This window comes from Ambystoma mexicanum, chromosome 3p (assembly GCF_040938575.1).
Source record: "Ambystoma mexicanum isolate Mex_15411 chromosome 3p, UKY_AmexF1_1, whole genome shotgun sequence".
In the NCBI taxonomy this organism is placed as follows: domain Eukaryota; kingdom Metazoa; phylum Chordata; class Amphibia; order Caudata; family Ambystomatidae; genus Ambystoma; species Ambystoma mexicanum.
This window is the reverse complement of record NC_090925.1, coordinates 772,423,038-772,437,756: the sequence shown is the minus strand read 5'-3', so window position 1 is coordinate 772,437,756 and position 14,719 is coordinate 772,423,038.

Sequence of the window (14,719 nt, the reverse complement as noted above, 5' to 3'; positions counted from 1 at the left end):
CCCATATTACCAAATTACTGTGAATGCAAGCAGACGTCCATGGCCAAATGATAATGATATGTTATTATATAGCACTTACGCTTAAGTGCTTTATATAGAGAAAATATATACCCAATATCACCCAACCTCTGTTGGTACTCATTTATCGAACTCAGAAGGATGAAAGGCTGAGTTGAGGCATTTAAAAACAGACTAAATCAGTGACTCACCCCCTGAAGTGTGCCTGAAATAAACCTTTAATGAGTCTAGCAATTATTGTATAGAATTCCAGAAAGACACATTATTTGGTATTCCTATTGTTTCTTATTAAGGGTCAGTGCTGAAAGTGTTAGAGTTGTGGCACGCCTGTTCTTATTTTTCTTCTTTTTTTTAAGGGGCCTGAACAAGAAAGCCAGCCACTCCAGAAGTAAAGAGCCACATGGTGCTGGCCACAGCCCAGGAGCTTGCATTACAAAAAGAAACAAAAATAAAGTGTTTGATTTTTTCATTTCTTTTTTAGAGGTCGCACGGGAGACCTCAGAGGTCGCAGTTGCGACCTCTGGCAACCCCTAAATGACGTCCCTGGTTTTGAACTTAATCCTTGCAGCCACTGGAAGCCAGTGCAGAGATTTCAGTCCTGGAGAAATATGATCCCTGGGCTTGAGGACAAGGACAAGTCTCGCAGTCCTGTTCTGGATGAGTTGCAGAGGGCGGAGAGTAGAAGTAGGCAGATTTAGAAAGAGGCTGTTGCAATAGTCCAGCCTAGAGAGAACCAGCGCTCTGGACACAGTTAGCTTCTGGGGGAAGGAGAGGAAGGGAAGAATACCTCTGAGGAGGTGCAGCTGGTAATGTGACTTCTTAGAGACGTCGGAGATGTGAGGAGAGAAGGAGAGTGTGAAGTCGAAGATGATCCCAAAGTTTTTAGCCTCACAGGTGGGGGCAGGAAGAGGGCCAAGAGAGGCGTCAGAGTGTGACAGGAAAGGAGGGAGCGGGTGTGCCGATGAGGAGAATCTTGGTCTTACTGGCATTAAGACAGAGATCATTGGTGGCACACCACTCCTGGATGGTGGACAGACAGAGAGAGAGGGAGTAGAGGTGGCTGAGGGTAGCCTGAAAATGAGCTGAGTGTCATCCGCATAGGACTGGAAGTTGGGGCAGAGCGTGGCAATGCGGTGGGCAGGAAGTGCCATGTATTGGTTGAACAGCCAGGGAGAGAGGTTAGACCCCTGGGGAACACCACAGGTAGAGATAGAGATGGATGAGAGGAAGGACCCAAATTGAACCTGGGAGGGTCGATTAGAGAGGAAAGAGGTCAGTCACGACATGGCCTGACCGGTGATCCTCAGGTTATCACAGAGACGGTTGAGCAGGATGGCATGAGGAGAGATCAAGTAAGATGAGGACACAGTCGGTGTTGGAGTCAAGATTGGAGAGCAGGTCTTGACGGATGTTCAGGAGAGCAGTTTCCGTGCTTCTGGAAGCTCTGAAGCTAGACTGATGATCATGGAGACAACCAAAAGATTCAGTATGAAGACTGAGCTGAAAGATGGCCAGCTTTTCCTGGAGTTTGCCCAGGAAAGGAGTGATGGAGATTCGGTGATAGTTAGCTGGGTAGGACGGGTCAGCAGAGGGTTTCTTAAGAAGAGGGTGCACAAGGGAGTGCTTCAGGGGGAGGGGAAGACTCCAGTGGCGAATGAATGGTTGCAGAAGTCGGCCAGGGCAGGAGCCAGGGAGTCCTTGTGGTCGTTGATGGTTTTGGAGGAACAGGGATGAACCTGTTTTGATGAGACTTTCATAGATCAGACTTGTCTAGAAACCTTGTCTGGGGAGAACAGGGGAAAGGTAGAGAAGGAGGGAGGAGAGTTCAGCCGAGTTGCTAGATGCTGCAGAGACGCAGGCTTGGATGTGAGCTCTCTTTTTTAAAAAAAAGATTTTATTGAATTTTACAAACAACCAAACAATACAAACCAAACAAACAGTGCATGTTCCAACAGTTTCATTACACTTTCTTAACTTCTAACCACTACTTGCTCTAACCCACCCCCCTTTATGAGTCTATTGCATTAAACCTTCAGTTTCCGCATGCTGTGGTTCGGTCCCCTCCTCTACAGGCTCCGCCGGGTCAGCTAATGACCCAAACAGTTCAGCTATTAGTGATTTCCAGGCCATCAGGGACTCATTCTCCTCCTCCTCCCCTGTGCTACTCGCTTCTTGCCATGCCATGGTTTCAGCTTCCGCCAATTTTTGCAAATCTTTCCACCACACCTCTATCTTTGGCACATGGCATGACTTCCATCCCATGGCAATCCTTCTTTTTGCAAGCACATAAGCTAGATCCCTCAGCTTACTTACATGCCTGAGCTTCTGTGGTCTGGGGAACCCCCCCAGCAGACAGGCCCACACTGTATCCACTACTATCTTGACCCCTTTTTCTTCCAGTTTCTCTTTCACTCCCCTCCAGAATCGCTCTATGTTCGGGCATGACCAGAACATATGCACCATGCCCGCGTTCTCCTCATCACACTTGGGGCATGCTTGCCGCCCTGCATTTTCAAACCTCGATATCCTCCAAGGCGTCATATAGGCCATGTGTGTTATGTACAGCTGAATCTGTTTCAGCCTTGTGTTTCTAGACACCTTCTTATGATACCCCTGCGCCCGTTCCCACATCCCGTCTCCCATTGGGGCGCCAACCTCCATTTCCCAGTCGAGTCTCAACTGCGTGACCTCCTTCCCCACTTTAGACATCAGCATTTCATACAGTCTGGAAATCTCGTGACCCCCCTCAGCTATGTCATATATCACGTCTATGGTGGCATCTAATTCTTCCTCCAATACAGTTTCAGGCCATGTTCTCTTAATCCTCTGTACCACTCTATGATACGTAATGTACTGGCCCTTGTGCAACCCAGTTTCCCCGCAGCCCCTCAAAAGTAATACTAGAGCCCTTCTGCCAAATATCACCCATTGTTGCCACCCCAGCCGGTTCCCAGTGGTTCCTGAGTATCATTCGTAGCTGAGCGTCTGCCCCGTCAATACAACCAATGGCATCTGCGGTGAGCATGGGGACGGGTCCTCCATCATTTGACATGCCCTGCACCACACCTTCCACCCCAGTAGCATCATTTTAGGGCGCCCCACCATTTCCGCCCTGGGTACCCACATCATCTCTTTCAAATAAAAAGGTGCACAATCACGCCCAAACAACCTAAGTTCAGAGGTCTCTTCATCAGAGATCCATTTGGCAACATACTGCAACTGGCTTACCACATAGTACGCCTCATAGTTGGGCAGCTTTATTCCTCCTTTGTCATGGAAGTTCTGAAGCTTCCATAACGCCACTCTGTTTCGCGTGCCATGCCACAAAAAGCCCCTACACATGCTATTCAATTTGGTGAAGAACTTCTTAGGAATCAGGTACGTTATGTTCCCGAAGTAGTGTAGGAGCCTTGGCAGGACCACCATCTTTAGCATTGCTCCCCGCCCCATCATCGCCAAGGGCAGCTTTGCTCAAAACTGCATGCATTTCTCGATTTTTTTGATGGCTACTTCTGTATTGCACCTATGCTCTTCCTCCACGGTGTGATATATGTCTATCCCCAGGTACCGAAATGTGCTAACCGCCCACGGCACCTGCAATACAGGTAACCGCTCCACTGGAATCCCCATGTACCCCCCTAATGGGAACAAGATAGACTTCTGGGGTTCACCGCTATGCCGGACAGCACAGCGTATCTCCCGAGCACTTCTACAATGTTCTGGAGGTTTTCTTCTGGGAATCGCACGTACAGCAGCATGTCATCTGCATATAGGGAGATCAAATGCCGCTCCCCTTTCACCTCGATGCCTATGGTGTCATATTGCTGTCTCAGATATATTGCTAGAGGTTCCAGGGCCAGTATGTAGAGCACTGGAGACCACAGGCATCCCTGTCTAGTACCCCTGCTGAGCTGCCACCTTTCCGATATCACAGATCCTGTCTTAACTCTAGCCAGCGGTTCGCTATATAACATTTTCGCCCACCTTACATATCCAGGCCCTAACCCGTAGTGCTTCAGGGCCTCCAGCAGCCATGGCCATTTAACGGAGTCGAAGGCCTTGATCGCATCCAAGGACACAATTGCCATTTCCTCATCACTTTCTCTGCCAAACTCAATGATTCTCTGGTGTCGCCTATGATTATTGGTAATTTTTCTATGGGGGACGTAGCCCGTTTAATCCGGATGTATTAATTTGCTAATAACCCTCTTCAGTCTATTTACTAAGACAGCAGTTAATATCTTGCCGTCTTGATTCAGCATTGACAAGGGTCTATAGGAACCACAGCTGTGCCCAGGTTTATTAGGTTTGGTGAGAGGTATTATGACAGCCTCTCTCAGTGACTCCGGTAAGCGTCCCGTCTCGAACGCTTCGTTTATCATCTCTAGCAGTGGGGGGAGGACCTCTTCTATGTATACTTTGTAAAATTCACTTGGGAGCCCATCTGTCCCTGGGGTTTTACTAGTAGGCAGCTGCCTCACCACCTCCCCCAATTCTTCCAAGGTGATCGTGGTGTCTAGTTCCTCTCTCTCCTCCTCGCTTATCTTGGGCAACCCCATATCCTCAAGCGTTTCTTCCATCGTAGCGCGGCTTCTTTCCCCATCATCTCCGTATGATACTTTATAATAATCCACAAACGCTTGATTAACTCCCTCCGTCTTCCCTCTCTATAATTCTGATTGTGACTCTGGGGGTCTCACTCTTATATAACCACACCAAAAGTCTCCCCTGTTTATCACCTCCCGCATGCTGTCTCTCTATGTATTTTTTATAATTAAGGTTACACAATCTCTCCCAATATTCCGCACATTTTTGCTGTAGCCTAAGTATCAATTCTAGCTTCTCCGCTGTATCGTCTCCGCCCTTTAAGGCCTCTTCTAATTTGTCTTCCGTCTCCTGCAGTTCAGCCAAAACCCCACCTTGTAGGCCCTTGGATTTCGCTATGGCCACTCCCCTCATGACAACTTTGAAGGCCTCCCATAGTGTTCCCGCAGAGTCCACGCTCCCAGTATATGTTTCGAAATAATTTACGATCTCTTCCCTCACGTCCTCTCTAAAAAAGGGGTCTTGCAACGCCTCCACTCGTAGGCGCCATGTCGGGATCCTTGCTCTCAGGGGGGCATTATTGCCATGTGAGAATCAGGGGCGAGTGGTCCGAGAGGACCCTGGCCTTATACTCTATATGTGCAATCTCCGCTATCATTTCAGGTGATGCGAAGACATAATCCAGCCTCGTTGATAACTGCTGTGGGGCAGAATAATGTGAATATTGCCTTTCCTGGGGGTGCCACACTCTCCATGCATCTTCCAACCCAAAGTCATCCAGCAATGTCTGTAACGCCCTAGCTGCAGGGGCCGGTCTATCCATCTTCCCATCCGATCTGTCCACCCTCGGTTTCAATACGCAGTTGAAGTCCCCTCCCCAGATCACCGCGCTTCCTATGCATACGCTCAGGTTTGCACTCAATGTCCTAATGTACGCCGCTGTGTTCTGGTTCGGGGCATACGTGTTAACAATGCTTATCTCCCTGTTCTCCACCAGTCCCCTCAGCATAACCGTCCTCCCGTCTGTCTCAACCACCACTTGCAATTGCTGAAAAGGGACATGTGGCGCCACCCATATAAGCACTCCTCTTGCATAGGAAGAGTACGATGCGCCCACCAGCACCCCTTTCCACTTCCCTGCAATCGTGTCCATCCTCTCTCGTGTAAGGTGGGTTTCCTGCAGCAATGCAATATCTATTTTCTGCCTTCGCAGGTACAACATAACTTTGTTCCTTTTTAAGTAGCTATTGAGACCCCGCCCGTTCCATGTAAGTATCTTACGGTCCCCCATGGCCTGTTACAGTTCTGTTCCCTCCCCACAGGTGCAGTTTGACTTTGAATTCCAATCCAATCTGTATAGGCTCGCATCCCATTCTAAATTCCCTTTAACCGAAAACACACCAAACTTCCCGTTCCCCCTCCCTCCCGCCTCCCATCCCTTCCCCATCATCACACCCCCCAACAGCTCCATCCCCTGCATCTGGCTCTCGCCTGTACTTGAAGCTCTGCAGGGTGAGGCCGCCCTAGTGGCCAACCTACTACTACTACAACTATAATTCGGGGGGTAGGGTGCTTTCTCCCTGCCGCTCCTATGGCACATCGGATTGACTACACATTGCTATAGAATTTGAATATATGTACACGCCACTATATTCCAGTCCTTCAAGTCCATTACAATCAGCGGTATTTTATCAAAATATCAGCCTCCTACAGCCGCGCCCATTGTTCTTAGTCTTCGTCTAGGCACCCCTGGGATGCTCACTCGACGCCTTAACAGTATGCCTACCGTATCCCAGTCACTTATCGCGTCCATCTTGGCTCTCTTCCGTGTCTTGTTCCAGGCAGCCCTGCAGATCCAGCCACGTCGTTGCTTCTTCCGGAGTGACAAAAAAATACATTTTGCTCTTGTGCACCACCTTCAATTTCGCAGGGTACAGAAGCATATATTTTATCCCAGCCGCACGCAGCCTCCTTTTGATGGTCACATAGATGTACCGTTGCCTCTGGACCAACATAGTATAGTCCGGATATGCCGTGATGGTGCTCAAGGCCCTTTCGATTGTTCCACCTTTTTCGGAAGTACTCCAGTATTTTCTCGCGGTCTTTGTAGTTCAATATTTTGGTGATTATCGCCCGTGGAGGGGCCCGTGGTCTCGGCTTACTCATAAGGGCTTTATGTGCACACTCCACTTCAAATCCCTGCGAGAGTTTGCCAGCCCCAATTCCTTGTACGAGTAGGTTCTCGATGTAGTCTGTCGGGTCCTGGCCCTCCTCACCCTCCGGCAAGCCCACCACGCGAATATTGTTTCTCCTCGCTCTCCCTTCTGCTTCTTCTGCTCGAGACTCCAAGTTAGCCACCTGTTGTTTAAGGACATGGATCTCCTTTGCATTGTTAGTGCTGGTGTCCGTGTTAGTTTTCAACGCACCTTCCAGGCTGCTTGTTCGTTCCGCCAGCCCCCTGACATCTTGCCTCAGCAGGGAGACTTCAATGCCCACTGCTTCAATTTTAGCCTCCAGGGAAGTACGCAGGTCCAACATCGCAACCCCCCAAGAGTCTTTTAGGTCCGTGATGGCCTCTAGAATCTGATGATTATCAGCTGCTGTGGTGCCCTCCGCTGGCACCATCGGGCCTTTGGGTGCGATAGCCGCAGGTGAATGTTGTGTTTTGGCAAAAAATATCCATTATGGGTTGTTTATTCTTATTCTTGCCCACGGCCCCTCGCGCCGACATTTTGCGGCCTTCGTTGGGCCTCTCTATCGCGATTCAGCATCCGCGTGCCTCCCCGACCGTCTTTACCACCCTTATCGGCTCTTTTAGTGATCTTCAAGCAGTCGCACCATCCGCCGCCTCTCGCCGCAGCTTGCTGCTCATCAATGCCGAGCAAGCGCTTCCCTTGCCTATCGTGATGCGGCCTATCTGTTCGCACCCCTGCTCCTGCCTTCCGGGTCAGCACAGAAGCCATCGCGACACAAGGCTCACCGCCACAGGGGGTTTGCTCCGTCTCCACTTCGCCATCATCATTCTTTCCCCGCGGCTGCCGTCTCTATTCTGCCGCTTCGGGTGCTCCAGTTTCATTTCCTTTGTCGGCCATCTTGTGTGACAATGGACCGACCAGCTGCCGTCGTTCGCCGAGCAATTCCTCCAGAATCCCACTTATGATTCTCTCGGTCTTTATACAGTGAGCAGAACACACGTTCCCATGCATGTGTGGTGAATCCTGGAACCAGTGGCGCGTTTTTAAAGGTAGTTTTCATGGATCATATGTCGGATCCTCCGGAGCTGCTCAGGAAGCACGTCCTACTCCATGGCTGCCCAAGCCACGCCCCTCAGCTCTCTTCTTGGTGAGGAGAGAGATCTGGTAATGCCTTTGGAGCAGGCGGCAGGCCAGTTTGTCAGAAGATGTGCATGACGCAAGCCATTTCCTCTCAGCCACCCTGCATGTGCATTTAAGGGTGACAAGGTCTGAGTCGTACCAGTAGTTGCACTTGGCTTTGGGCTTCAGGCGGATCCTCATGACAGGGGCAAGAACATCAAGAGTATCAGATACAGCAGAGTGGAGCATGGAAAGGGCTGTGTCAGGGTGTGAGTCAGCCAAATGGGGAGGGGGGTGAGAAAGTGGCAGCGAAAGCCTCAAATGACACGCGCTTCATGGGTCGGATGACCGAGAAGGTGGGTGGCCTTGGTGAACTTGGTGTTCTCCTCCGTACGGTTGCTTAAGCTCCCCTGCAACCGGCGAACAGTATAGGAGTCGGGCCCAGACTCGCCCTTTCGTTCATCTTCCCGCATGATCGTGCCCTTAGCAGGGGGTCAGAGTGGTGCATGGTTTTGTTTCAAATATCGGCCAGGAAAAGAATGGGCTCAGGAGTGTTGGGCCAGTGAAGGATCCTATGGATCCCTCACTGAAACCCTGCCTAAAGTATCCTACCGGTTGGCCAAGGGAAGGCAGACGCTTCCTGATCCCAGCCCTGGGGGTGGTGTACTGGTGGAGGATCACTTGGGAGGAGACCGGGCCCAGAGTGGTGAGGAGAGTTTGTGCGATGAGTCACAGTATTTGTCCTCTAACAGGAAGAATAATCCCAATGTACCTAAAAAGGTAATGGCTTATTGTCCGTTTAAGGTCCCTAAACCTCATATTAGATCTAGGGTTGTGAACCCAGAGGTTATACAATCCGAGCAAACTTTACCAAACTAAACACCTTCCTCAATCCCAATGGTACAATGTAAAGGAGTATGGAAATGGTGTCTTCAATAAATTGGCTTCCTCTATAGAGGCTAATCCGCATAGCACCTCTCTTAATAACTTTAAGGGAATTAAACCTACCCTTAACAGTAATTTAAATATGTTAAAACCTAACTTTGTTGAAAGAAACTACAAGTCCCAGAATCCTAGAGGGACTGAGAAGAGGAAGAGGGCTGAGGAAGGCATGCAGTTGTCAAAGTCAGTCAATTAGGCCTAGTAGCCATTGCAGTAGTCAAGCTATTGAGGCTAATAGCACACACCTGAAAATCATCACTGAACCTGGGTAGGTAGCATACAAGGCCCCATCAGGTGCAGGCAAGAGGAAGGAGTGAAAGGAGCTGAAACGTGAGCTGGAGTGCAGACTGTAGCAGTAGAAGCAGAAAGAAAGCAGAAGGCTGGTGAACCACACAGAAGTGGGAGAACAAGAGGGATGCCGGAATATGGAAACAGCAGATTTCGCTTGCAAGTTCTGAGAGAGTCCGGTTCCCCCAAATTCTCAAGTGCAGAGGCTGCACAGCAGAAGACGTGCAGGAGAAACAGTTTTCACCATGTGAGCCTGGTGACCGTGGACACGGAGCTGAGAGTCTCAAGGAGCAAAAGAAACTCCCAAACTGTGTTTCCGGACCAGAGACACTTTTTCAGGAGAAGGGTGTGGGGTCTCAGCGAGCCAGAAGCAGTAGAAGTTGTAGTGAAAGTCGGGAAAGCAGTGCAACCCACAAAGCAAGCGTCTAAGAAGCCGGTGAGGTAACAGTAACCAGCTCCTTAGTGACTCGTGTATGGCTTTATGCGAGTAGAAGTTGTTTGTTACATTCAAAGTATTGTTAACAATGGAGATGTAGCACTCGCGTATAGCGTAAAAGACCAATTACTTGCATGAGAACCTAACGTTACTGAAGTCCATTGTTCCAATATTAAAAGACTGTTTTTGTCTATCAGAGTGGTTGTGTGTCCCTAATTAATAAGCGGGAACGCTGTTAAAACCATTACCGAATACCTAACATTGACAATACATGAGTTACAATCTGTAAAGACTGAATACTACATCAAAGAGAGACAGCGTGTGCCTAATTGTGCTCTCAACTGAAACACTGAATCTTATACTGTATCCAGAAGTGACATACCTTTAATTCCTACTTAATTCCTACGAAGAGAGTATAAACTGTTGAAGAGAAGAGCAAGCATTACCCAAGCCAAGGGGCACCCCCTGTTAATAATGAAACCAGCCTTTCTAAGTTGCACAGTTAAGTTGTTAACAATGAAATGGGCCAAGATACACATGTGCAAGCATTACCTGATGCTAAGAATGTGGCACCAAGGCTTCTGGGCAATTACTTGGGATGATAACTGGCAGAAAGATGCATGTAAAGCTGGGGAAGGGGATCTGGTTGCTTGTAAAGAAAGTAGACAAAACCTGTGGTTCCAAAGACTGTGGAAGCCAGAGAAAAGTGAGCCTTAAAGGGGAATCCATGTTGTCATTGTGGCAGAAGACAAGAAAGGCACAGAGGCTGCCCCTTTTTGAAGAAAGTCATTCAAAAGGAAGAGTGCCTTGCCTGCCTGAAGAGGTTGCAGTTCTTAGAATGTATCTTGTCAAAGCCTGTCTAACAATTACAAAGTACTGAAGCTGTGGTAATAGTCTAAAGTACTGAAGCTGTGGTGGTATATCTGGTTGTCAATGGATCCAACGCTACAGTAGTCTAAACTAAGTAAAGTACTGAGGGACAAAAGAGACCATTCTCATAGTAAAAGCCAATAGAAGTGGGGTTGTTGAAGTGGAAGCAGCAACACTAAGAAGTAATCCTGACAAATATAGCAATATAAATACTAAGGGCCTCATCACGAGTTGGGCTGTAGCCCTTAAATGTGGTGGTAACGGTATTGCTGCCGCATTTAAGGGCTGACCCTATCATGATTTTGGGGCTAAATGGGCTGTTTTACCTCCAGCTTTTTTCTGGAGGTGAAAATCCCATTTAGCGCCCTGTTTTCAGCCGTATTACCGCTGGCTGTATTAGCCTGCAGTATTAGCGCCGAAAATGCCCCATTGGATCCAATGGACCCAATGGGGAATGGGGATTTATCGTTAACGCCCAACCCATGATCCGGCGGTAATCCTGCAGGACCGGTGGATGCTAAGGCTATTACAGTCAGGCAGTATTACAGTCGGCATACAGCCCAACTCGTGATGAGGCCCAAGGCTGTAACTGAAGAAGACCTAACTGTTGATAACGGTGTGCTATTCACAATGGGTATATTTTCTTTTGCACTTTGGACAACTCTGGAAAAAGAGACAAATTATTCTGACCAAGATTACCATTGGTGCTATTTTCTTTTTTGGAAGTTGGAAGGGGATCTTTCATCCAGGAACAATCCAGTGGATTTTGATGAACTTTTTGCTTTGGAATCTAAACTAGCAGGAGTTGGTTCAAAACCTTTCTTTTCGTTGCTGAACATTTAAGATTGACTTTGAATCCTGGGAAAGGGATAATACCAAGGACAGGAGAAGGTCATTCTGACATTGTATTAATATTGTTTGTTATATTTTGTTGCCTTATATTTTTTTTGTGTTTTGTTGTTTAGTGCGAGGGCCAGTTATCCCATGTTAGAGAATGTTCTTTTAACTTTGGTCAGGCAGAGTATGGATAGTGAGACATTTTTAAATATATTTTCTTTAATATAATGGCATATTTTGACAAATCAAGAAGCAGTTGTCTGCCTCGCATTGCTGACCCCTTACAGGCCCCTGAAGAGTAAGCCAGGTCTGGAGTTTTTGGGAGTCTTGATTACAGTGCGATACTCCACTTCAGAGGTGAGAATGAGTTGGGGCACATACGACAAGTGGAAATGGGAAGTTGCTTCTTTTAATATCCACTAATGACCTAGAGGGCTTTGTTGCAAAAGTACCACTATCGACCCAGCAATTTACAGGCACACCCACCCATGGCAAGGGCCGTGCCATGAAAAGGCACATGCACGTTAGACACTTTGGATTTGGGGGTGTGTCGGGAGGGGGAGGTGGTTGTGTGGGGGGCTGAGCGTGTTCTCTGTAGATGGGAGTTTATTTCAATACATTGCATTCAACACTTGCAGCAATAAGTGGACAGTCCTTATTAATGTGTTAGTATTTATTGAGTGAGCCACTCAAATTCAGTAATGTAGCATGGGTAGTGCACAGTGTGGGGACCTCATAAGAAGTTGTCTATGAGTTCTTGTCAGGCTATGCGCCCATCCCTGGCTTGCATGTGCCTGTGACTTGCATGTGCTGCCTCGCATTCATCATCATCTGCGATCCTCTGGTGGTGGTATGCCCAGGTCTGGGGGCAGGGGTATGTTTCGTCTGATGCAGATGGTATGCAACATTGCACAGTCCAGGACTATCTGCCCCACCTTCTCTGGGCTGTACATAGGTGCACCCCCTGACTGGTGAAGCCATCTGAAACGTGCCTTCAATAGTCCAAAGCTCTGCTCAATGGTTGCCCTGGTTTGCACATGGGCACGATTGTATGCAATCTCCTCATACATCTGCGGATCTCTCGGGGGGGTCATCAGCCAGGGCAGTAGCGGATATCTGGAATCTCCTGCAAGGGGTGGAGAGGTACACCAGGTGAGCCATGGCATGCATGTTGCAGGACTGTCGTTCTCATAGCACATCTGTGTATTTTTTGCTTCATCATGCATTTTGGACTGTGGTATGTACGTGCGTCATGCACTGTGCTGCATCCTATGATGGGCTATGTGCATCATCCATACTGTACTGTATTTCCTGGGATGGATTGCTGGGGGTGTGACTACACTGGCCACCGTCAGGCCTTGCATGATTATCACCATGGTCTGCTGTGGCAATCGCCATGCCACTGCCACAACAGTGTCGGCACACACTGCATGTCATCCACACTGTAGTCTGGCCATTCACTGACATGCATCAACACAGCATGACGGCTTACATGCACTGTAGGCCCGGATAACCTTTGACAAGTTTAGCATCACTGAAGCTGGCAATGGCACTACATGGACGTTTTGGCCATCTCCCTTTCAATCACTGACTTATAACCCCTGTGCTTGTCACATTGCAGTCACACTTGAACACTGAACGTTCACACAAGTGGCAATAGTGCACTACATGAAGCCTTTTGACGTTCACATTGACTATGGACATGCATGGAAGATGGTGCACGGCAGTGCTGTTGCATGTGACTGAGGGTTCTACACAGTCGGTGTATGCATGCATGCACCTTGCAAGGACATACCCTCATGGGCCTGGGTAGGACAGTGTACTGCAGAACTTGATTTGTTGGAGTGGCACTTTTGCATTCTGGTATCTGTAGTGTATTACCTTTTTTGTCCTCATTTTTTAGGTATGAATTTGTCATTGACTGACACTACTCCAGTCCAGTCTGGTGATACTCCAGTGTATTGTGGCCTGACCATTGGGCATGCGCTGGTTGGTCCCGCTAATGCATGGTGGTTGTGGGACATGCATTTGTGCCATGCCCTCCTTTAGCCTGTGACCCATGTAGCAATGTGTGTGTACTTGTCCATGTACTCACCCAACATCCAGGTCCTTTGTCCTCTGTGCCACGCCATGAATGGCGGCAGGCTGCTGTTCCGCAGGACCATGGCGTTGTGGGTTGAACCTTGGAACTGGTCACAGCAGTGCGTGATCGTCAAGTCGGCATCTCAGGTCACCTGGACATTGAGGGAATGATACTGCTTCCGGTTCCTGTATACCTCATCAAGCATATTTGGCATGTCCGCAAGCATGTAGAAGCAGCCCTTGGTGGCATTTACCTACGCCTGGGTGGTTGGGAGGGCGATGTGCTGGCCCACATGGCGTAGGAGGGCCTCCAGTACCTGCACCAGCACTCTGGAGAAGGAAGACTGCAATTTGCTATGCATTTGGCTCACAGAGAGCTGGAACATGCCTGTGTCGAGGAGGTGCAGGAGCGACACCAGCTTCAACAGCTGCAGTATGGCTGTCCGGATACCGATCCTGCACCGAATGTCACCCTGGATTAGGTTCAGTAGTTAATGTATTGTCTCCCTGTATGTATCTGGTATGTATCTGGTCATCTGTCAGGGCCCAGGGTGTGGCCCTTGTACGGTGTATGACAGCAAGCCTTCGCCTCACCAGATGCATGCCAGTCACCATCCTCATCCTCCTCCTCCTCTCCCTGGCCTCCTGTCGCCACTGGTGCTGCTCCAGCTCATTCAGCTGCACTGCAGTGTGCAGTGCCTCCATGTCCATTGCAACTACTGAGTGGCAGCATGGTTGTTTTGGGGGAGTGTTCTGGGAGTGGGTGTGGGCCTTTTCTACTGTTCTCGGATGTATTCGGTGCACATGATATGATATGATGTGGCATTTATAACGCACCTATACACAAGTGTTTCAAGGCCTTATTTGCCCCACCTACACCCGCTTACTTTCTGATCCACGGTGCCTGTGTGTCTGGCATGAATTTTCCAGTACTACTGGCATTTCATGCTCGTAAAGTGTCTGTGTTCCCGTAATGCCGGTGTTATGGTACATGCCTAGGGGGTTGCTGCTACTACTGTTGTTTGTGTTACCTGCACCGGTAGCACAGTGTGTGTTGTTAATGGTGCCAGTGTTTCTGGCAACATGACTCTGTATTGGCTGATTTGGTAATTGTGCTGGTGCACGGTGCTACTGGCACTTTATTACGGACCGCCTAACTTGTAATGAGGGTCAGAGTCTCTAACAATATCCCAGCAGGGGGTCTGCTTGGCACAATGATGGAGGCCATCATAGTGATCATCCACAAGGAAGGGAAAGACCCATCGCTCTGTTCGTCCTACCGGCCGATTTCTTTGTTGAATAATGATGTTAAGATTTTGGTGAAATTATTGGGTTACAGGCTAGTTTTGTTGTTCCCGTCTCTTGTCCTAGGTGATCTGGGTTTTAT